General features: G+C 39.4%; 1 pseudogene; it reads left to right on the forward strand.

The window, feature by feature from the left end:
* The first annotated feature begins 409 nt into the window (after positions 1-409).
* LOC129036262 (peptidyl-prolyl cis-trans isomerase G-like) overlaps positions 410-24308 on the forward strand; it is a 48000-nt pseudogene continuing 24101 nt past the window's right edge.

Raw genomic sequence — 24308 nt, forward strand, 5'->3', positions numbered from 1 at the left:
ATTGTATAAGTGATATATCATAATTTGTTAAGCCATTTACTTGTTGGTGGGCCTTTGGTTTGTTTCTAGCTTTTGGCTAGCATGAATAGAGTGGCTGTGAATATATGAATACATGTTGTTATTTTTGGGGGTAAATACCTAGGAATGGAATGGCTGTTATTTTTGGGGGTAAATACCTAGGAATGGAATGGCTGAATTGTATGGTAGGTGTTATAGGTTGAATTATATTCCTCAAAAACAACATGTTGAAGTTCTAACCCCGAGTACTTCAGAATGTGCCCTTTTTGTGAAATAGGATCTTCACAGAGATAATCAAGTTAAAATAAAGTCATCATGGTAAACTCTAATCCAATATAACTACTATTCTTATAAAAAAGGAAATTTTGACAAAAAAGTGCACACAGGGAGGATGCCATATAAAGATAAAGGTAGAGATTGGGGTTATGGTTCTAGCCAAGAAGTGCCAAAGATTGCCAGTCAAGCATCAGAAGCCAGGGAGGAGCCTGGAACAGATTCTTCCTCACAGACCTCCAAAGGAACCAACGTGGAATTCTGTCCTCCAAAACTGTAAGATAATAAATTTCCAATGCTTAAGCCACCCAGTTTATGGTACTTTGTTATAGCAGCCCTAGCAAACGAATACAGTAAGTGTACATTTAACGTTTTAAAAATCTCCCAACTGTTTTCAAAGCAATTATACCGTTTTACATTCTCAGCCCAGTTAGAGTTAATTTTCATTTCCCTAGTAACTAGTGATGTTGAACATCTTTTCATGTGCTTATCTACCGTCTATATATCTTCTTTGATGAATTATCTGTTCAAATCCTTTACTCATTTTTAATTGGGTTGTTTGCTTTATTATTATTGCCTTTAAGAGTTCTTTTTGTTTTCTACATATAAGTTATTTATCAGATGTGTTTTGAAAAAAATTTTCTCCTAGTCTTAGTCTTAAAAATAAGAAGTCCTAGTCTTCTTATTTTTTTTTATTATACTTTAAGTTTTAGGGTACATGTGCACAATGTGCAGGTTAGTTACATGTGCCATGTCGGTGTGCTGCACCCATTGACTCATCATTTAGCATTAGGTATATCTCCTAATGCTATCCCTCCCCCCTCCCCCTACCCCACAACAGGCCCTGGTGTGTGATGTTCCCCTTCCTGTGTCCAAGTGTTCTCATTGTTCAATTCCCACCTATGAGTGAGAACATGTGGTGTTTGGTTTTTTGTCCTTGCAATAGTTTGCTGAGAATGATGGTTTCCAGCTTCATCCATGTCCCTACAAAGGACATGAACTCATCATTTTTTATGGCTGCATAGTATTCCATGATGTATTTGTGCCACATTTTCTTAATCCAGTCTATCATTGTTGGACATTTGGGTTTGTTCCAAGTCTTTGCTATTGTGAATAGTGCCGCAATAAATGTATGTGTGCATGTGTCTTTATAGCAGCACAATTTATAATCCTTTGGGTATATACCCAGTGATGGGATTGCTGGGTCAAATGGTATTTCTAGTTCTAGATCCCTGAGGAACCGCCATACTGACTTCCACAATGGTTGAACTAGTTTACAGTCCCACCAACAGTGTAAAAGTGTTCCTATTGCTCCACATCCTCTCCAGCACCTGTTGTTTCCTGACTTTTTAATGATCGCCATTCTAACTGGCGTGAGATGGTATCTCATTGTGGTTTTGATTTGCATTTCTCTGATGGCCAGTGATGATGAGCATTTTTGCATGTGTCTTTTGGCTGCATAAATGTCTTCTTTTGAGAAGTGTCTGTTCATATTGGTTTTTTTATTTTTATAACAGTCAGCACAGAACCCGTTCTATTGAGATTTGTAATTTTGGCCCTTATGTTAGCATTCATGGGATTCCAAGTGATAGTGACCCAAATACTTTTAGATTAAGGAAAAGCTGTTACTTTATTGAATCAAAGAAAGAGATGCATATCAGGGCCTGGAGCTCAGGACCTGATGGCAATTAGATTCACGGTCTCTTAGTGTCCCAAAGTTTCTCCAATGCATCAGCTTCACTTCCTCATGACATTCCTTGCTTAAGATATGGCCCCATGCCATCAAGGGCCACATCCTTACCCTTTGTGAATACAGAGAAAAAGATAGTATTCTCAGTCAACCTCTTTGGAAGATTCCTGGGAAGCACTCTGAATGGTTAGGTTCACATATATAACTTTGGACCAAATACTGTTGCCAATGCATGTGGTACAATGTAGGATTGTAAGGACTATATTTCATCTTTGTGGTCAGAGTATTAGAGTCTGTTGCTAGAACAAGGTGGGGAGAGGATTTAGAATGGAAGTTCTAGGCAAAGACAGTAGCCATTACAACCAGCAACAGAATCTCCCCAGATCTAAGCATGAGCAGGAATTCAAAATAGAAGCCCTATCATGTACCTTTTTCTCTATTGGGAGTATTGTCGTTCATTAACAGACACTCACTTGGACATTCTCAATGTTTCTGTGTGTGTCATCTCTGCTGTCATGAACTGAGGGCCTGGTTGGAAAGTACTTCTCCATTTCTATTTTTTTCCTTTCCTCCATCTAAACAATGCACATTTTCTTTTATGCCCTTGGCTTCCAAAGTCAGATCTAAAGATGAGGTTACCAGGTGTATTAGTCTGTTTGTGTTGCCATAAAGGAATATCTGAAGCTGGGTAATTTGTAAAGAAAAGAGGTTTATTTGGCTCATGGTTCTGCAGTCATGGCACCAGCATTTGCTTGGCTTCTGGTGAGGACTCAGGAAGCTTACAATCATGGCGGAAGGTTAACGGGGAGCAGGCATGTCACATGGCAAGAGAGAGAAAGAAGAGAGATTCCAAGCTCTTTTAAACAACCAGCTTTCACATGAACTCAGAGTGAGAACTCAATTATTACCATGGGGAGGGCACCAAGCCATTCATGAGGGATCCACCTACTTGAGCCAAACACCTCCCACCACGCCTACCTCCAACATCAGAGGTCACATTTCAACAGGAATTTGGAGCAGATGAAGCATCCAAACTATATCATTTTGACCCTGGATCTCCAAATCTCATGTTCTTTTCACATTGCAAAATTCATTAATCTCTTCCCAATAGTCACCAAAAGTCTCAACTCATTCCAGCATCACTCAAAAATCCAAAGTCTGAAAGCAAGTTCCTTCTACCTATTAACTTGTAAAATTAAAACTAGTTATTTACTCCCAAGATACCATGGCAGTACAGACATTGGGTAAACATTTCCGTTCCAAAAGGGATAAATCAGCTAAAAGATAGGGGCAATAGGCCCGGAGCAAGTTTGAAAATCAGCAGGAGGGACATTAAATCTTAAAGCTGCAAGATAATCTGTTTTGACTCCATGTCCCACATTCAGAGCACACTGATACAAGGGACGGGCTCCCAAGGCCTCAGGCAGCTCTGCCTCTGTGGCTTTGCAGGGTACAGCCCCTGTAGCTGCTATCACAGGTTGCAATTGAGTGCCTGCAGCTTTTTTAGGCTTAGAATATAGGCTGCTCATGACTCCACCATTCTGGGGTCTGGAGGGTGGTAGCCCCATTCCCACAGCCCTACTAGGCCATGCCCTAGTGGGGACTCTGTGTGGGGGTTCCAACCCCACATTTACCTTGAGCACTGCTCTAATAGAGTCTCTGTGTGAGGGCTCTGCCCCTGTGGCAGGCTTTTGCCTGGGTACCCAGGCTTTCCCATACATCCTCTAAAATCTAGGGAGAACCTTCCAGGACTGTTTCATGGTTGCATTCTGTGCATCTGCAAGCTTACCACCACATAGAAGCCACCAAGGCTTATGGCTTGAAGTGGCTTGAGCTGTACCTGGGGTCCTTTGAGCTGCAGCTGGAGCTGGAGCAGTGAGGACGCAGGGAGCAGCCTCTTACAGCTGCACAGGGCAGTGGGGCCCTGGGGTTGGCCCAAAACTCTTCTTTCCTTCTAGCCCTCTGGGTCTATTTTGGGAGGGGCTGCCTTGAAGTCTTCTAAAATGTCCTAGAGACCTTCTTCCCATTGTTGTGGCTATTAGCACTTGGCCCCCTTTTAGTAGTGTGAATCTCTCTAGCAATTGGTTGTTTCACAGCCTTGGATTTCTTTTCTGAAAATTCTTTTTCCACATGACCAGGCAGAAAATTTCCCAAATTTTAATGATCTTCTCTTTTAAATATAATGTCCAACTGCAAGTCATTTCCTTGGTCCTGTATCCAATTATAGATTGTGAGAAGTAGCCATGCCACATGTTGAATATTTGTTGCTTAGTAATTTCTTCTGCAAGGTACCCTAAGTCATCATTATTCTTATGTTCAATCTTTCACAAATCCCTAGGATGTGGACATAATGCAGCCACGTTTTTGCTAAGGTGTAACAAGGGTGATCTTTTCTCCAGTTCCCAATAACTTCCTCATTTTCATCTGAGACCTCATCAGCCTGGCCTTCACTATCCATATTTTTATCAGCATTTTGGTCACAATCATTTGACCAATGTGTAAGAAGTTTCAAACTTTCCTTTGTCTTCCTTTCTTTTTCTGCCCCCTCCAAAGTCTTCCAACCTCTGCCCATTACCCAGTTCCAAAGCCACTTCCACACCTTCAGATATCTTTATAGCAATGCCCCACTCCTCATTACCAATTTTCTGTATTAGTTCATTTGTGTTGCCATAAATGAATACCTTAATCTGGGTAATTTATTTTGAAAAAGATTTATTTAGCTCATGGTTCTACAGGCTGTAGAGGCATGGCAGTAGCGTCTGCTTGGCTTTTGGTGAGGCCTCAGGAAGCTTACAATCATGGCAGAAGGCAAAGAGGGAGCAGGCATGTCACATGGCAAGAGAGAGGAAGCAAGAGAGATTCCAGGCTCTTTTAAACAACCAGCTCTCGAGTGAACTCACAGAGTGAGAACTCATTCATTATCATGGGGAAGGCACTAAGTCATTCATAAGGGATCCACCTGCATGACCCAAATACCTCTCACCAGGCCCACCTCCAACATTGGAGGTCGCATTTCAGCAGGAGATTTGGAGGGGACAAAACATCCAAACCATATCAGAGGGCCACATCCAAAAAGGAAAAAGATGAGTTACAGCAAGGAGATAGCCATTAGAATAGGGAAAAGTGGCAACAGAAGCATCTTTTGGTTTATTATGATTGACAGTCCTGAATAATATATTTTGCTTCTCTAAGCTTTTGGTTTCCCATCTGCCATTTGGGAGTAATATGTTTTTTGCAACTTATTTCTTAAGAGGTTTCTACCTTTATTAGGTTTCAAGTTTAAAACAGAACTGAATTCTGGTGATGGCATTAGATGCCCCCTTCCTTTCCTCTCTCTTCCATGCCCTCTCCCCCAGTGGCATAAAATTAATTCTAGGGTGGATCAAAGAGGTATCTTCTGACAAGCCCAGCTTTTGCAGCCTTATGTGAGCATGGGAGAGTGAGAGTGTGGGAGTTCTGCTTCTATTCCTTGTGGGAACAACTATTTCTACACTTACATAAGGGATCCAGGCTGGCATTCTCTGTGTCCTCAGCTAAAGAACCGTTCCTTGAATGGTGATGAAGGTGAATAAAATTCACTTATAGAGAGGAAAGAACAGGTATCTGTTATTCTGTAATCTTTCCCCATCTTTTACTTCTGTAATACCCCTTCCAGGTCCTAATAGTAAGAAGCAAAAGTGAAGGAGAGGAAAAAAAATCAAAGAACAATGATCATCATGATGGTCATATATTAAGCACCTAACATATTCCAGATCTATTCTATTATTTTCTTGCTTCATTTAATCCTCACAGTAAATACATGAAGTAGTGCTGTCTCCATTTTCCAGATGAGAAAAACTAAGATCTGAAGATATTAAATAACTTGTTATGGCTATATGGCTAGTTATTGTTACAGCTAGCATTTGAACCTAGATGTGGCTCATCCCAAAGCCCCTCGACTTAACACTATGAAATCCTGCCTCTCAGGGAAGGAAAGGCTTTTAGAGAACATGTCATAGTCCCTGGTTCTCATCAACCCCTAATTATAGAGAAATCAGCAGACACTTAAATTGTGTAGTTTACCTTTAGTTGAATGACTTAGTTCTTGTGGTGAGAGAAGTGATGCAGAAATCCCTGGGTAATGTGTGAAATATGAGGATTCCTGGATTTTACCCTGTAAGCTGGTGGAGAGCGTGGTGGTTACATAGAAATCTGGACATTTATTTACTCCTCAGTACTCGTGATACAGATGATTCTTGGATCACATCTTGAGAAAAGCTAGATTCACCAGTTTTGATTATGAGGTCATGGTTCTGAATTCATTTTCTATAGGGCCCAATTTCTGTTGGTTTTGCCTTAAAAGCCTGTGTGTGTGTGTGTGTGTGTGTGTGTGTGTGTGTGTGTGTGTAAGGTGAAGGGATAGAAAGAGAAGGAAAACCATGAAAAGATAGCTAGGTTATCAGGAGAAAGGGATGTGTTATTAGGGAGGACTGAGGAATTGGATATATATTTTTCCTTTAGCCCAATGGCTGTGTTCAACATGTATCCTAGGTGCACATAGCTTCTTGCTTCAAAAAGTCCCAAAGGCATTGACTAGCATTGGTCATTTCTAAGCCATAGATTGCAATTCAGCTTTATTCATCTTCTCAAAATATTTCTTTTGACCACTGGGAAGATGAAGTAATGAAGCCATGCAAAACCAGTACTATTTTAGCCAAAACCAAACCAAATCCCCCCAGATCCCACCCCCCCTGCAAAAAAAAAAAAACAAAACAAAAAAAAAAACAAACCAACCCAGCATAAAATGCTACTTTAAAGGGGGTGTCAGGCATAATACCCTCTACTCAGAAGCACAGGAAGACTCCACTGTTCTCCATCTCTCCTGCAGATGCCAGACAACAGCTACCTGGCCTCCCTCTTCCATTCTTCATAGAACAACAAAGCAATCGTTTTTCAAATGTGGAAGAACTATAACCTCCTTCTGTTAGAGTCCCCATCTAGAATGTAAGCTCCAGGAAGACAGGGAATTTTTTGTTTTTCTGTATTGATGTATTCTGAGTGCCTAGAATGGTGCCCAGTACATGGCAGTTGCTTTAGTAAATTGTTGACTGGCTAATGAAATGAATGCATAAATGAACTCTCTCCATTGGCTTTTGATAAAATCCAGATTTCTTAACATGACCCACAAGGCCCTTTCTAGCCTTCAGCTTCATCTTCAGCTCTCTCTACTTTGCTTGCTACATAGTCTAGCCTTCTTTTGGTTCTTTGAATCCATCCCGAGCCTTTCTGCCTCTAGGTTTCTCCATTGCTGTTCCATGTGTGTGCAGTGCCTTGCTCTCCACTTTTACCTGCAAGCATCTCCTCATCATTTGGGTCTCAGTTTGCTTGTCACTTCCTCCTACCAGAGGCCTTCCTTGCCTTCTGTTCCCTATCTGAATTAGGTTCTCCTGTTCTTTTTGTTTTTTGTTTTTCTCATAGCATTTTTTCCTTCTGCTTTTTTTGGCTCTGAACACAATTTGTATTTGTGTCTATGTTTATTTGATTCTTTGCTAGGTCATTGTCCATCTCTGTCACTGGACAATAGGCTCCATGAAGGCAAGACCTTGTCTATTTAACTCTCTTGTGTATGCTCAGGGGCTAGCAGAGGGTGGGCACAGAGAAAACCTTGAATAAATAAATATTTGTTGACTAGACAGACACATTTTAGCTGCAGAATATTTCAACTAAATAAGTAACTGATAGAAATACTGGGTATCCTGCATTCATGAAAACGAAGCCAAATACTGGCTAACCCAGTTTTGCTAAAGGGAAAAGGGCGAACCTGTCATTGTGTGAGGATGTCAGAAATGATGGAATTGGTGCAGATGTGACAAGTGACCTGTCCTGCTGGTAATTAGTAGCCTGAGGCTAAGCTAGTAGCAAGAGTGGATGGGGAACAATACTTAACTACCCAATTAAAAGGCAGTACGAACTTAAATTTAGAAGCTGGCTGTGGCCATGCCATGGAAATCACACTGAGGGGAACAGTTGGTTGCACAGCCCATGCTCTGAGGGCCATTCTTGCATATCAGACAGATAATTAAAGACACTGTGACTCTGCACATTTGGAAATTATGTCCAGTGGCCCTCTTGTCCTGAGCAGATAAGAACACAATGAGTTAAGGTCTGGGTCATTGATAGGTGATTCCAGGTCAGAAAGGATTTAAACCTTCCTTTGTAAAAGGGAGGAAGGAGTTTTTATTGATGCCAAAAAGCAAGAGGCCTGAGGTGTGGTAGAATATACTCTGAGCTGGGTATTGGGGATCTGTGCTCATGGACCCACTCATCCGTTAAAAGACTCCATGACCTTGGGCAAGACTCTCAGCCTTCTCGTAAACCACTTTTACATTGAACAGTTAGAACTCTTTTGTTCAGAAGTGACTAAAGATGTGACATCAGGTTTTTAGGCAAAAAGTGTCTTAACTGGCTCACATAACTGAGCAGTGTTAACGGCAGGTGCTTCTGGCCTGGATGGATACAGGAGTGTAAACAACTCACCCAGATTTGATTCTCTTTCCTGTCTCTTGGCCCCATTCTCTCTGTTGGCTCTATTCTCATACCAGTTTTCTCCTGGTGATAAGATGGCTGTAGCAGCTCTGGCCTGTGTCTTTTCTGCATGTTGTTTTCCAGAAGTCCTGCGCTTATCCTGAAATTCACTGTAATTGACCCCAGCTCGTCACTGGGCTGGGGGGTCCACTCATGTCTGGAAGGAAGTCCTCTAACTCTACCTGGATGCTAAAGTCATTGGCTTTTGGAACTGGTTTTTCTTAGCCCTGACAGCAAGCCCCAGGAGTTCAACTGCTTCCCCTAGCATATCTGAAACTCTCTAGCCAAGATACAGTGGGAAGGGGACCAGGAGTCTAATAGGATGAATCCAGATGGGGAATCATTTCATTTCTTCACTCTCAGAACTCACTGAGTTCCAACATCAGTGTTCTCACTGATTTTCCACCATGTCACACATGATGGATGAAATTCACGTGGCATTGTGATTGGAATGGTTCAGAGGGTTGGGCTCTGGAGTTGGGCAGACTTGGGTTGAAATAGTGACTGCCCCAGCTAGTTGCTATAGAATCTCAGACAAAGACCTCTCTGAGCTCTGTTTTCCTATTGGATAAAATAAAATACTAATACTTGCTTGACTGTATGAGGATTGAACAACATCATTTGGAAAAGTGCTTTACACACAGCAAACCCACAGAATAAATGTTATTATTTTACTTATTGTTTTTGTATCTATAAATAAGCCTGAACATTTCTTTCTCTTCTATTTAAGAAAACTTGTAAGAATGCAAAGTTACAGGGATAACCTTGAATGTGTTCCCTTTAACAAGTGTTTTTCTCTCTATATTAGCTATAGTTTTCTGGTGATATACCCTTCGATTGTTTCATGTCATGATGTGGTATTTAATATTTATTTTGTAGTCTGACATCTTTTTCTGCACTAGATTGTGAGCTGTATTGAGGAGCAGGACCATGCTTTTTCATCTACCAGTATGTCCAGTGTCTTGCACTGATGAATGAATTCACAATTAAACTCCAAGTAGATTAAAACTTGCCTAAGAGCAAGAACCACATAAAATGTGTCTTAGTCATCCTCAGACACTTCAACACAATGGAAGAGTTATTATCTATTGGAACAAAGTGGGTGCTCAATAAATAATTGTTATATAATTTATGTCTTTATTTTAGCATTTCTATCAATGATCTATTTTATTCTTTTAACGTTTTTAGTTTATATGCAAATATGGAATGGCTATGGCTCGTTTCTTTGTCACATTATTTATCAGAAGAATGCACTCAGAGCTCTAATGTGTGTACCTTCTGTGAGTACCTAGCCAGCAGAGAAGAAGTGGGTGTGGCCCAGGGTGGATTCCCTCAGCTACTGCCCACTCCTTTTCTTGTGTTACTCTAAACAATATGTTATATAGTGTTATATAGCTGATGTGGTCCCTGCCCCTGGTCTGGGGTAGAGCAGGCAGTGGGCAAGCAATGAGCCAACACTGATCACTCAGGTTCTCTCTCCTGGGGGTTGGAATCTTGGAGCAACCCTGCTGCCAGTGCAATTCAATTTCTGGTTAATTGTCTCTTCTGTCAGGTTTGTGAGTAATCCCAGATCCTCCGGTTAAATTTTACTTTCTCCCTTACATGAAGTCAGTGTTAATTCCTGTTGAAGGCCTACAAAGAACCCTGATACAAATGGTACTTTGAAATCTGCACTGAAGTGTAGATGACTATTAGTCCTTTCCTACTTCTCCAGAAACATCTATTTTGAACCCAATACATTTCTAAATGGAAAAGTTTTCAGTGGTGAAAGAGAAGCCATTTCTGCTTAGAGTGGCTACTGAAAAGCATCTTAAGTCATAATATTTAGCCTACTCCAGTCTGGACTGATTCTGGGAAGACAAGGACTTGTGGTCAATAAATGATTAATGAGTGTCAGAGATGACCAATTTTTTGATCTTTGAGCTCTGTATTCTGAGGCCATATCTGTGGTTACAGCACTGCTAAGGTTGTGTCTGCAGTCCTTTTATTTTTTTTTTTGAGACGGGATCTCACTCTGCTGCCCAGGCTGGAGTGCAGTGGCTTGATCTTGGCTCACTGCAACCTCTGTCTCCTGGGCTCAAGTGATCCTCCCTGCTCAGCCTCCCGAATAGCTGGGACTAGAGGTGTGTGCTACCATGCCTGGCTAAATTTTGTATTTTTTGTGTAGATGGGGTTTCACCATGTTGCCCGGGCTGACCTTGAACTCCTGGACTCAAGTGATCTGCCCACCTCAGCCTCCCAAAGTGCTGGGATTACAGCCACCATGCCTTCCCCTCTCCCGCACCCCCCTTTGTTTTAGATAAAAAAGAAATTAGCTCTTTCTTCCCCCTTGGGATGATGAAAAGTCAGGTTAGCTTTGAAACATGGATATGGTCCATGTAATACCCTAAAGTTCCTATAGCCTTAGATGTTATGAACAGCTTCAGGTAACAAGACTCAGGTATGAAAAGCACCCAGCAGTAGACACAATGCTTGAAGCATCAAGAAAGGAATGTTTTTAAAACATACACCATGTGTTGGTGGAAGCCAGAGTTGGAGCCTTTAGCCTCCTGACTTCTCGGCTGGGTTCCCCACTATCCCTAATCACCTCCCTGAACAGAATCAAAAATGTTCTGCATCTCACTTTAAGCTGGGTTTTGAGTTTAGAAACTTTTAATGGAATTAATGGGCAGGAACACCAGTTAAGGCAGATTTTTGACTGCCAACATGCCAGCCTGGCATATTTTCATAGGTACCCAAGTTAAGAGTTTATTTTTTCAATTTGCTATAAATGGAATTAACAACAGGCCACTTGGAGACCTGAAAAACCACAGATGCCAACAGAAGCAGCCACATCTTTCATATTTTATGCTTATTTGAGTCACTGAGTGTGGGAACCATCAAAGAGAAAAGTGTAGGTTGATTTCTATCATCATCATTGTCATTGCTGTTGTTATTGTAAGTGCTATTAATCAAAGCCTGAGAGATTTCAAGTGAAAAAAAAACTCTGAAATATGATTGTGCCCTGAAGTGTCCCTCTTCTCTCCCTCTCCTTCTTTAAGGACTATATTTGAAAACCTAAGCTCATGTCTGAATAAAAATAAGTTAGATTTTAAGGTTCATTTCCAGCAAATTTTAGAAGGAGATATGGTTGGACTTTGTGTCCCCTCCCAAATCACATCTTGAATTGTAATCTCCAGGTGTGAGGGAAGGACCTGGTGGGAGGTGATTGGATCATGGTGACGGTTTCCCCTATGCCGTTCTTGTAATAGTGAGTGAATTCTCATGACAGCTTATGGTTTTAAAAGTGTTTGGCAGTTCCCACTTTGCTCTCTCTCTCTCCCTTCTGCCACCATGTAAGACATGCTTTGCTTTGCCTTTGCCTTCTGCCATACTTATAAGTTTCCTGAGGCCTCCCCAGCCATGTGGAACTGTGAGTTAATTCAATTAAACCTCTTTCCTTTATAAATTACCCAGTCTTAGGTAGTATCTTTATAGTAGTATGAGAAAGGACTGATACAGAAGGCAATACCATTTCTTTTGGCATGGATGGCTTTCAAGTCTTCTCTTCCCATTGGGTCAACCATATTCAAATAACTAGGCTTTGAGTATTTCTAGTCACAAGATACATGAGTTGGAACAGTTCTAGGTGATGTTATAGGGTGTTTACAACAGACCTAGATGAATGAGATATTATAAATTTCAATGTCTTGTGTCTTTGAGAATAGCCCTGGAACATTTTTAAAGTTGTTTTTATTTCTGGAAAGTGGTTTAAATCTCTTCTTTGAAGAAGTCTGTTAGAGCGGTAAGAGGACTTGACTCAGAGTGGGAGCTTGGCTCTGGTCCTTAATCTCTTCTTCTACCCTGGGCAAGTTACTCTTCCTCTTTGGCCTTGAGTTTTTTCTTCTCAAACATGGAGACTCAATAATACTCACAATGCCTTTTAATGTGAGAATTCTTTGATTCTACAAATTGCTTTCAAAGTCAGTTTATAGGTGCAAAGTAAAAATGTGATCATAAATTTAGACCAGTTATATGGGTCATTTATAGCAGTAGTTCACAGACTTTAGTCTGCTTAAGGCTCACTTGAGGTTATTGTGAGAAAGGCAGCTTCCAGGGCCTCATCCCTACAGATTCTAATTTGGTAGGTCTATGGCCAAAATCTTCATTTAAACAAATCCTCTTGGGATCGTGTGTGTGTATGTGTGTTTCTAATGATGGGGAACATGGTGCAAATATGAGAATCTTCGTAGGGGTAAGCATAAGTTGAAAAAAAAAAAACCTCTTTCCATAATTCTTTTTTTTTCTGGAGTAAACTTAGCCATCTGATCCTCAGGAAAAGACACAACAACTACTTTAAGCAGATGTTCCTTGATTTCTGCAGGATCAGATGAGGTGCAGGAGTTGCTGGCACAATAATGAATAGAAATGCCAGCTGATTTGGAAGAGTCCTGGGCCCTTGAAGAGGACGGAATTAGAGGTCAGAAAACATAACTTTTGTTCCTAGCACTGCTATTTCTGTGCTGTGGTCTTGGACAAGTCATATAGGCCCTGTGAAGCACTCTTTGTACTTTCTAATTGGGATGGGCTCTGTGATGCACTCAGGAATCCTCTTAGAAATGAATTGTTTACCTAGTTCAACCATTGTGGAAGTCAGTGTGGCGATTCCTCAGGGATCTAGAACTAGAAATACCATTTGACCCAGCCATCCCATTACTGGGTATATACCCAAAGGACTATAAATCATGCTGCTATAAAGACACATGCACACGTATGTTTATTGCAGCATTATTCACAATAGCAAAGACTTGGAACCAACCCAAATGTCCAACAATGATAGACTGGATTAAGAAAATGTGGCACATATACACCATGGAATACTATGCAGCCATAAAAAATGATGAGTTCATGTCCTTTGTAGGGACATGGATGAAATCGGAAATCATCATTCTCAGTAAACTATCGCAAGAACAAAAAAACCAAACACCGCATATTCTCACTCATAGGTGGGAATTGAACAATGAGAACACATGGACACAGGAAGGGGAACATCACACTCTGGGGACTGTTGTGGGGTGGGGGGAGGGGGGAGGGATAGCATTGGGAGATATACCTAATGCTAGATGACGAGTTAGTGGGTGCAGCGCACCAGCATGGCACATGTATACATATGTAACTAACCTGCACATTGCGCACATGTACCCTAAAACCTAAAGTATAATAATAATAAATACATAAATACATAAATACATAAATATATAAAAAGAAATGAATTGTTTACTCCTCTAGCTTCTGGAAGTTCTCCTGGAAGATGGCCCTCAGCTTGGAGCCCTCTTTAGGGATGGCCTCAGTTGAAACAAACTGCTTTTCCCAGGTCTGCCTCCTTCTAGAGCAACCTATAATACTGATTCATCCATGTAGGGGTAGAAAGGCCCAGACTCCTTGCCCCAGCCAGTGACAATTTTGAAGAGCCAGCCTGGACCAGATGTCCCTGTGGCCCTGACAAAAAAGCCCTGAGGCCTTTGTTGTAACTGTCGCAATTCACCTTCTCCCTCTGCCCAGAACTGCTTCCTTCTTCCTTCCTTCTACAGGTGTTGATTCTGAGAGCACTCCCCTGTAAATGGCTGATGTGCAAATATCTCTCCCAGGAAACCCCATTTGGGACAGCGATAATAATAATGCTAGTCATGATAACAGCAGCTACCATTTATTGCATGCTGACTATAGGTCAGGCAAGATACCAAGTCTTGTATAAACATCATTCTGTTTTCTCTGCAAAACTATCCTGTCAGGTAGGAATTCTCATCTCATTTTACAGGTGAGAAATAGTTTTATGAACTTAAGAGAAAACAATATATGTAAACGTGCTTTGATTATTACAAAATAGTATTACTTCTATTTATAAATTTCAACCAAAGAGATTTTCTTAAGCTTTGCAGCAGTACTCTCTAGATGAAAGCCTTCCAACTAGCTCTCAGTGGGAGAGAAGGCAGCTCTTCTCTCATCCTCTACCACCTGCCCCATTCAACCAACTCAAAGGGAACCCAAGAGGCTGCTTCCTAGCCTATGACACTTTACAAATGCCGTGTATATTGTGATATCACTCTCTTTTTTTTTTTTTAAACAAATGTACTTTGCTTGGAATTCTGGTGGCATTTTTTCTAAATCCAGAAAATACATTTGCATAGGAAAAACAACAGCAACTCTCTGTGTCTCTGTATTCTCAGCCTTTCATGGTCTACATTACAGCTCATGTATTTACTCACCCATCGCACACCTTTCTAGCCATCTATCATATATGAGGAAGTGTGCCCAGCACGAGGTAATCAAAAACAAGACCAAGCTGCAGTCCTTGCAAGAGGTTATGCCCTAGGTGCTATGTCCCAGACCTTGGCTGCAGTGCCTTCTTTGTGTAGCTCAGTCTTCATGCCTCAGTCCCATCAATGCATCCAAAGGTGGCAACAAAGGCCCCCTTTCCTATGGCCTACAGCCTGAAATTCTTCCTATTTTGAAGGACTAAACTCACCCTAGAGTGAAAGGATCCCTGAATTAAGCTAAACATACTTCTCGACTGAGAATATCCATCTTGGTTTTTGCTTAAACCCATGTTAAGGTTTTCTACCATTTCCCACCAAATTCAGTGACATTCACCCTAAGAAAGTTAAGCTCTTGTTTAAAAGTAATTTTTAAAATTCCCTTTCTAATTAACCACCGACAAGCTGTCTGCCAATAACTGTGTTTATTTTTTAGAAAATCAATTGCATTCTCTACAAAAGACTCATCCTTTTCAGTCAATATTCCCTCCATTACACACAGATAACGTTTATTGTGGCAACTTCAGGGACCAGAGTCCAGTTCTTTCATGGGGTTACCTGCAGCCAATCTAAATAGCAGGTGTTTGGAACATCATCTCCCTAAACACTAACAGATTTCACCTTTATCATGTTTCCTAGTAAGTAGATGTGTTGGGAATACTAGGATTTTCTGCCTTCCTGCAGCCCTAAGATAAAGGTGCTGACTATGGGCAGTGTTTGCTGACTCAGCCCCGAGCTGTCTGTTAATACTGCCCAATGATTCCAGCTCAGGGTAGTCTGTGGTATGTGCAAAGCAGTCATTGTTCTTGGCTCAAGGGAAGCCTGAGAAAATGGGGATACTGGATTTTGCTATTGTATGATGTAAGATACATGGAAAGCTGCGACGATTTGTTAAAAATAATCATATGAATCTTGTTTACTTCCAAATTCATTTATTCATTAAACACACTTTATTCAGCCCCTGCTAGGTTCCAAGCACTGTTCTGGGTATAGATAGAAAGACATGAAGGCAGCCTTTCTGAAGCCTACAGTCCAGGGTCAAAAGTAGAGAAACAATACACTAAGAAAGCAATATATAATTGAGATGGATATTATGAAGTAAATGAAAAAATGATCAAAAATTAAGGTGGGTGTGGTTTGGGGGCATCAGGAACCATTTAGACTGGATTATTACTGAAGGCTTTTTAAAGTAGATGATCTTTTTTAGGTTTACTTTTCTCATTCCCTTCATCACTGCTTATTGAGTTACCTGTTTAAATATTTGCCCTCATTGGTCCATAAGCTCTATGAATACAGAGACTTTAGCTAGTGACTGTTGTAGTCACTAGTGCATTTTCATGCACCATGCATACTTGGCACACAGTAAGTCTTTAAATATTTGCAGAATGAATAAATGAATGAATTAGACAATAGCTCCATCCCAAACACGCACGTGCACATACACACACTGACGCAGTAGGAGAGAAGAGGAACAGCATTTTTAGAGCTAAACGGGATAACATCCTGTCCTCCTTAACAGGAAGGATCTTGGAGTCAGTGCTAGGAAATCTCTGAGCTTATAAGAAATGGATCCACATCATTTGTGAAACTGGAATTATCTGATGGGGATTAAAGGTTTTGTCCATAGGACTCAAGAAGTAATAAATCTATATTCTTTGAAGCTTAAGATAGGATATTTGTTAGGCTACTTGCTGCTAGATGAGGCAAGATTGGATTTTTGTGGTCTCCTCTGGAAGATGCCCTCATTGTAAGCTGCTGGAGGCTGGGTTTATTTGCCTCGGGAACATGTAACACAGTGATAATCTCCCATGGTTCTAGAAAGGCTGAAAACTATAGGTAGGGGTTTGATCCACTAATCCATCTTCTATGGCTTACTATTGATTGAATTTGGTTAATGGTGAGATGGAGACTTTACTGTCCTTCTGCAGTAAATTTTGTTATGTCCTGGAAGGCATCACACTCTCTTTCCAGTCAAATTGTCCGAACAATTGGTCTTCTTTTTGGTTACCTCTTGTGCTGGGCACACTTCCTCATGTATGGTAGATGGCCTCAGTACATCTTCCTTTCTTTGTGTGTGAGAGAAAAGAGAGATGCCAGGGTCTGACTCCAGAAACCCAGAGAAAAAGAGTCTAAAATTAATAAGAGGTTATTACAGACAACAACGGCTCTTTGGAATCCTAACAATAGATTTCACTTCTGAGGAGGAACTATTATTTACTTTAGGAATAATAGAAAGACATTCTTTCCACTTGTGAGTTCTGTAGAGTACTATCACATTCCAAGATTGATGTGTGGTAATAGGAATTAAAAACATATTGTATTTACAAAGGATCAAACTTGTTTCACATGAAAGTATCTATATTATTACAATGCCCAAGACCTACTCTCCGGGCAACTTGGACCCTTAGTATCCCAGGGATACTTGAGGTAGAGACCAGAAAAGACTTGAGCTATTTTGTCTCTGAGTAACATGGTGCTCATCATGCCAGAGAATTGAGCAATATTCAGATAAAATCCTGACTCAGTATTACTTCCATGAAGATTTTTTTTGGCCACAATTTTATATTATTTTTACTAATTTCCTTCAAGAGCAACCCCTCATATCTTCATGGTAACGCCTGTAATAAACAAAGCAGATGGAGGGTTTCCGATGCTATCTTTACTAGGAGTATTGTTTTTCCTTGTTTTGGGATGTTACCAATAGGCCAGCATCCTTGGAAATCTGTTTTAACTTTTCTCCCTTTGAGGATCTTTCTCTAAGGAAACTGAAGGTGCTTCTATGATAAGATAACTCTAGACCTGAGCGAGATATCAGTAGAAGGTTTCTAATATATCTGGTTTGGAATAAAAAGAAGGCCGTATGTGAACCCAGTGTCATTTGACTTTGGGGAGAGATGGTCAGTAACCTAGCACAGAATGTGATTGTTAACTGATTAAAGTAGTTTCTGCTCACCTGAGTTTATACTAGACTATTATGCTGATTTATGATTAATACTGGGCCTTAATTCAGACCCAACTAAGGGCTTGAATTACCAATTAATAGGCCTTTGAAACCTTAATTAACTATTATTTCTTAATGGAATCATAGAAACTTAGAACTAAAAGACTATCTGACCCAATTCCTCTAATGTATGGAATTTGAGACCCAGAAAGTAAAAATAATTTCCCAGAACACTTCTTCCATTGTATGTGTCCTATGGTCTTGTTAGTGAAAATGCATCATGTTTAATTTTAAGGTTTCTGTCTTCTTGGAATTATCTGAGTCTCCAAATTCATTTCAGTGTAATTTTTTTAATTAAGAAAGAAGGTAAGCATAAATCAGCTATTCATTGTCTTAGTTAATGAATTTCCTCTTCCAAGTCAAGATATTTATGAATATGATGTTGCTGCTTTTCTTTTACTTTATTCACAAAATCTTTTTTGATGTCGACTTTTAGAAACATTCTGGGATATTAGTTACTGAATATTGGGCTAGACTAACAATTTTAGGGACTCTTTGACAAATCATTCTGACCCAGCCCAGCAGAACCTATGTTCCCCTCTAACCACAAATGCTTTAACAGCAAGTAGGGAAGAAATATCGCTAATAATTCTGAGACCTGATTTGAAATCCATGGTCAGTAACAGAAATTGTATTACAAACTGGGATTAAATTCCTGAACTAGATCACAAAAGCTTACTTAACTCACACTTTTTTTGTTTCTGTTAGGGTTGTTTCTGTGCAATAAAAAGAATATATTAGTCAAACAAATTATAACTTAAATAAAAAAGACTACTTAATGGCTTATGTATCCGAAGAGTCCAAGGATAAACCTAGCTTCAGTAATGGCATGATCTAGAGTTAATGTGACACACCAGCACCTAGTTTTTCTCTCTCCTTGTCTTGACTCTCCTTCTTCTGTTTGGAGTACATTATCACACACTTTCACTTCTAAACGAGGCAAGTTGATTGCAGCAGATGCAGCCTACTTCAACTAGGTTCAAGTGGAAGAGTAATCTCTTTCTTGAAGTTCCCACATGAGTCTAATTGGACAAACTAGAGTCACATGTTCTTTCCTCATCCAATCACTGTGACTAGTGAAATGAAGTGAGCTGATTGGCTAGGGCTGGCTTATGGGTTCCACTCTTGGATTTGGAGGGAATCCTCACTCAAAGTAAATAATTTGGGAGTGGATAAGGGGATAAAGTTTCAAAAGAAAATCAGGGTAAAATAATCAAATAATGAATGGCTGTAGGAAGGCAAAAACATAAACTATACTTGGCCTTATTCCCAAAGATATGGAAGGTGAATTTTTAAAGACTAGGTTTTGATGTCATTCTCTATGTTGTCTATTAATGTATGAAATGAAATTGGCTGGAAACCCGAACACCTTATCACATATTTCCACAGATCCATCTTTTCTCTTTCAGTTGTGAGTCTTTTAGTATCCTGAATTAACTTAGAAAAACAAAAGAGTTTGGCCACTTGAATCGTAGGAATTTGCTTCTCAAAAGTGTGATTCTCATATTAGCAGCATTTGGTTTACCCGGGAACCTTCAGAAATGCAGAATCTCAGGTCCCACCCCAGACCTGTTGAGTCAGAACTTGCATTGTAACAAATACCTAAGGAACTTGTATTTACATTAAAGCTTTTTCATGGCTGATTAAGAGTTTTTTCTTTATCACTGGTTTTAAGCAATTTGATTACCATGTACCTTGGTATCCTTTTCTTCATGTCTTATGTTTGGGGTTAATTGAGCTTCTTGGGTCAACACATTTGTAAAAATTTCAGTCATTATTCCTTCAATATTTTTACAATACCATACTTCCTCTTTTCCTTCAAGTACCTCAACTTACATATACAATCCTGTGTAAAGTTTTTCTGCAATTCATCGATTCTATGTTCATTTATTTTCAGTTTCTTCTTCTGTGTTTCCTTTTGAAGTTTTATTTTGATGTCTTCAAGTTTAGTAATATTTTCTTCAACAGTGTCTAATCCCACAGTTAATCCTATCCGGTATATTTTTCATCTCAATTATTGCATTTTTATTATTTAGTTCAACTTAAATCTTTAAAATATATATAATATTTATATATATAATATATATAGTCATGTCTATAATGTCCTCCTGCCTTCCTCTACCTTCTTTAACATACGCAATATATTTATAATAACTGTTTTAATGTCCTTTTCTACTAATTCTATAATCTGTGTCATTTCTGAGCCTATTTACATTAATTGATTTTTCTCCTCATTATGGGTGCTATTTTCTCACTTGTTTGTCTACCTGGAATTTTTTACTGGATGCCAGACATTGTAGACTTTATTTTGTTTGGTAAACATTTTATATTCCTTTAAATATTCATATGCTTTATTCTGGGACATAATTTATTTAGAAATAATTTTATCCTTTCAAAGACTTGCTTTTAAGCTTTGCTAGGTAGGACAAAGGTAACTTTTTAGTCTAGGGCTAATTTTGTTCTACATCCTTAGAGGCAGAACAATATCTGATGTCTATGTATTACAAAGTTCTTCCTACTCTGGCTGGTGGGAACACAAACTATGACCACCCTGTATGAGCTCCAGGGATTATTTCATTTCCTTTATCCAGGAATTACATAGTTTTCTTACATCCGTGATGCATTCACCTGTACTCAGCTGAACCCTTTGCAGATTTCTGGGGCTCTCTCTCTGTGCAACCATCTCTTATCCAGCTCTGCTCTGCAAATTCGAGCCACCTTGGCCTCCCAAATTTTCATCACTGTTTCTTCAACTGAGGTAGTACACTGGGCTCTGTTTGGGTTCCCCTTTCCTGCACTGTGACCTTGAAACTTTTCGAGGTATTTAGCCAGAGTAGTAATCATAGGACCCACTTAATTTGTTTTTCTTCCTTCAGGGATCACTGTCCTGTACTGCCTGTTGTCCAAACATTTGAATACCAATGTTTCATATATTTTATCAAGTTTTATAGTTGTCTAAGGCAGGAGGGTAAATCTAGTCTGTATATGGAGTTCCTGAACATTCAAGCTTGAGAAAAAATCTTAGAAGACTTCCTTAGCCTCATTGTGTCCACCAAGTTCTATCCAAACTTGCTCAGAGATGGAGTCATCCCCTAAGATTTTATGAGATCCAATACAATTTTTTTTTTTGTAATTTCTTCTCAGATGCCACCCTTTTTCTGAAAAGAGGTTTCTGATGCCTTCTATGCTAGAGTTGATGTACTCTTGGTAAACCAAGATTTATGAGATCACTGATAAGTTCAGTATCCGTCTCTGGAGAACCCAAATACCTTAATAATATATATCACTGACATTCTTTTCTATTGAAAAGATCTGGGAGATAATAAAAATGATATTCTAAAGCAATTAGTTGAGGCAACAGAAAAAACACAAACATAAAAAAAGCCATTAGGCAAATGTGTGACCATTTGAAGCCATTCTGCTTTGAAATTAGGTCAGATAATAGGAAGAGGGTGGAACTCTGGAAATTTTCTGCCCATCACCAATTTGAATATTAGACCAATTCATTATTCATAGAAATCCCAGAAGATGCTCATGCATATCTTTGGGAACAGGTAGCATGAATTTGAAACAAGCTTTGGGAACACAGCCCACTCGTAAATGAGAGACACTTAACTCTCCCATACCCACAACTCTGGAAAATGAAGACTTTGGGTTTCCTTAGCATTTTTGGGTCTGCCCTATATTAATGTCTAAGAAACACCACTTGCGTTTCTCCACCTTTCTGCCACCACTCTTGCCAAGCCAACATCGTCTCCCACTTGGACTATTGCATGGCCCCCGAAGTAATCACCTTGTTCATGCTCTTTGTGTATTTCAGTCCTTTGTCCATACAATCAGCCAGAGTCATTTTTTAAAAGCTCATTTCTGATCCTATTACTACCCTTCTTAAATTTTTCTAATGGCTTTCCAAGGCACTTAGAGTGAAATCTAAGCTTCTTATCACAGCCCGTCTGGCTTCTGGCTTCCTTTCCAGCTCATCTCGTATTGCTTGTTTCCTCTGCCATCCTGGATTGCTTCGTTTTTCTAGCAAGCCAAGTTCTTTCTTACCTCCCTCTCTTTGTAGTTAGCCAGAGTAATCACAGGACCACCCTAATTTGTTTTTCTTCCTTCGGGGATCACTGTCGTTTACTGCCTGTTGTCCAAACATTTGAATACTGTTGTTTCATACATTTTATCAATTTTTAAGTTATCTAAGTCAGGAGGGTAAATCTAGTCTCTGTATTCCATCATAGCCCAAACTGGGAGTTCCTGCACATTCAAGCTTGAGAAACACTGTCTTAGAAGACAGTGTTTGTTGTTCTCTCTTCCCATGTGCACTTCATCTAGATCTTTTCATTGCTGGCTGTTTTCTTACTTTAAATCAGAGCTCAAAATCTTACAGAAGCTTTTCTAACCATACTACCTAAAGTAGCTTTTCTCTAATATCAAATCACTTTATTTTTCTCAATGGAATTCATTATCATTTGGAATTTTCTTGGTTTGTCTATCTCCCCAATTAGAATATAAGCTTCATGAGGACAGGTAACTTGTCCGTCTTGTTCACAGCTATAACCTCATGCTTCGAAAGTGCTCAGCACATGGCAGCCACTTGCTGGATATTGCTGGATGTTAAAAAGAACTGTGAGCCCACTGTGGGTGCAAAAATGTTTAAGCTAATTTATACTTATATTTTAAAAATCAATTTTTGAACCAATTTATGTCAGATCTGTCTATGCTTCTAATCTTGGTTGCTGGTACATAAATATATTAAACATATCTTTGGCTTTCTTTGAGCATTTATTATAGCATGGTTAATGTGCAGACAATTTTAGTGTATTGTATTTTTTTTTGTATTTCAACAAACATGTTTTGGGTATGCTAGACCTGAGAATCTGTGATGAAAATATGAAATTGTTTTTTCAAAAGTAGATTCTTAGATCCCTCCTTCTGAAAACAAACTGGAATGGGGTTTTAGACTCATAGGAAACTTCATATACATAAAGGAATATATAAATATATAAGTATATATTTTTTGAACATATATATATATACACACACACACGTACATTATCTTATTTTCAACCACATCAGGTACATGTGTAACTTTCATGTAATGCTATCTGATGTAATTTTACCTGAAGAAAGCAATACCTTACCTAATACCCCTTTGATGCCTTTAATTGAAATTATATAATCGGTTGTTATTTATGAGCACAGTATTTTAAAAATTTACATTATGAAGTACTGTGGGGTTTGTCAGTGCATACAGAGCATGGTGGGGATTCCCATAACAGGAAATTGATTCAGGGCAAAATTTCATTTAGTTTTTGAAAGTATGTTCCTTTCTTCCGGGCATGGGCTTTTCATAGGGCTGTGAAGAACATTGCACTTACTGGAATGGAGGGATGCACTGCCCTGTTCTAGGGACCTTCATGCTATTTTGAGTATATGTTTTTTCTATTCAAATGATTCCCCAACTGTGGTTGCCTATTAGAATAAAGAATCAACAGGGTCTTTGGTAACCATGGAAGCCACTGGCTCTCGGATGAGTTATTTTTAAATTGCTTCACGGAATAAATTTCTCTTCTTTCCTGAGAGGAAAATAGTGTAATATGATCTTTACAATGTGAGGCCTCAGCCATGGAAACCAGAAAGGGCCATTGAAAAAAGGAGGATTTTATATTGCCTTATTTTATTGATAATCCAAATTTTAGTCCAGATGAGACTTGGAAAGTTACATTAATGGTAGACACTTTACAAAATCTAGGAGTCATCAAACAGCTCTCATTGAGGCCTCAACTTTTAGAATCTTAGTTCTAGCATTTCTTAAATTTGTTTTTCCCTTTGCTAATTAGAGCCTCAAAGGAAAGCCTCAAGTAAATCCTGCTGGTACTTCAGTTGAAGATATTGAGAAAGCAGTTTATGCCTCTGACTTCTGGGTAGATTAAGATATAGTGACATTTCCATAGGTTGCTTAATTCAGACTTGGTTTTCCCTTTTAGCCTCAGATTAGGAAGAAGAAAAAATGACTGTGATGAGCTAGCATTTCTTAACAATAAACTCTTGTCTCAGTATTATTTTGAAAATCTGCATTGATAGAAATTTTTAAAAACAGTAATTATGAGTTCTCCCCTGACCAAAGGACAAATTGCATTTTGCTCCTGGAAATGCCTCTATATTATTAATGCTATTATTGTTATTTATGAAGTGACTCAAGGGTGTGTTCATGAGTGTTGGAAGATGTATGGAAGAAGCAGAAGACCAGATTCCTCTCTAATTAGGTCAGCCAAGGCTAGAAAGTGATTACGTTCATATTATTTCTGCTTTCACCTGAATAGTCTTTTAAATAGAACCTAGAAAAAAATGGAATGTCAGACCTGTAAAGAGCCTTTAGCACGGGCCTCATTTTGCAAAATGAGAAGAAGCCCCAGCCAGTTGTCTCTCGTTTCTCTTGACTTGGGATCCATTGATCTGTCATGGACAAGCC

Source organism: Pongo pygmaeus, chromosome 4 (genome assembly GCF_028885625.2).
Source record: "Pongo pygmaeus isolate AG05252 chromosome 4, NHGRI_mPonPyg2-v2.0_pri, whole genome shotgun sequence".
Taxonomy (NCBI): Eukaryota; Metazoa; Chordata; class Mammalia; order Primates; family Hominidae; genus Pongo; species Pongo pygmaeus.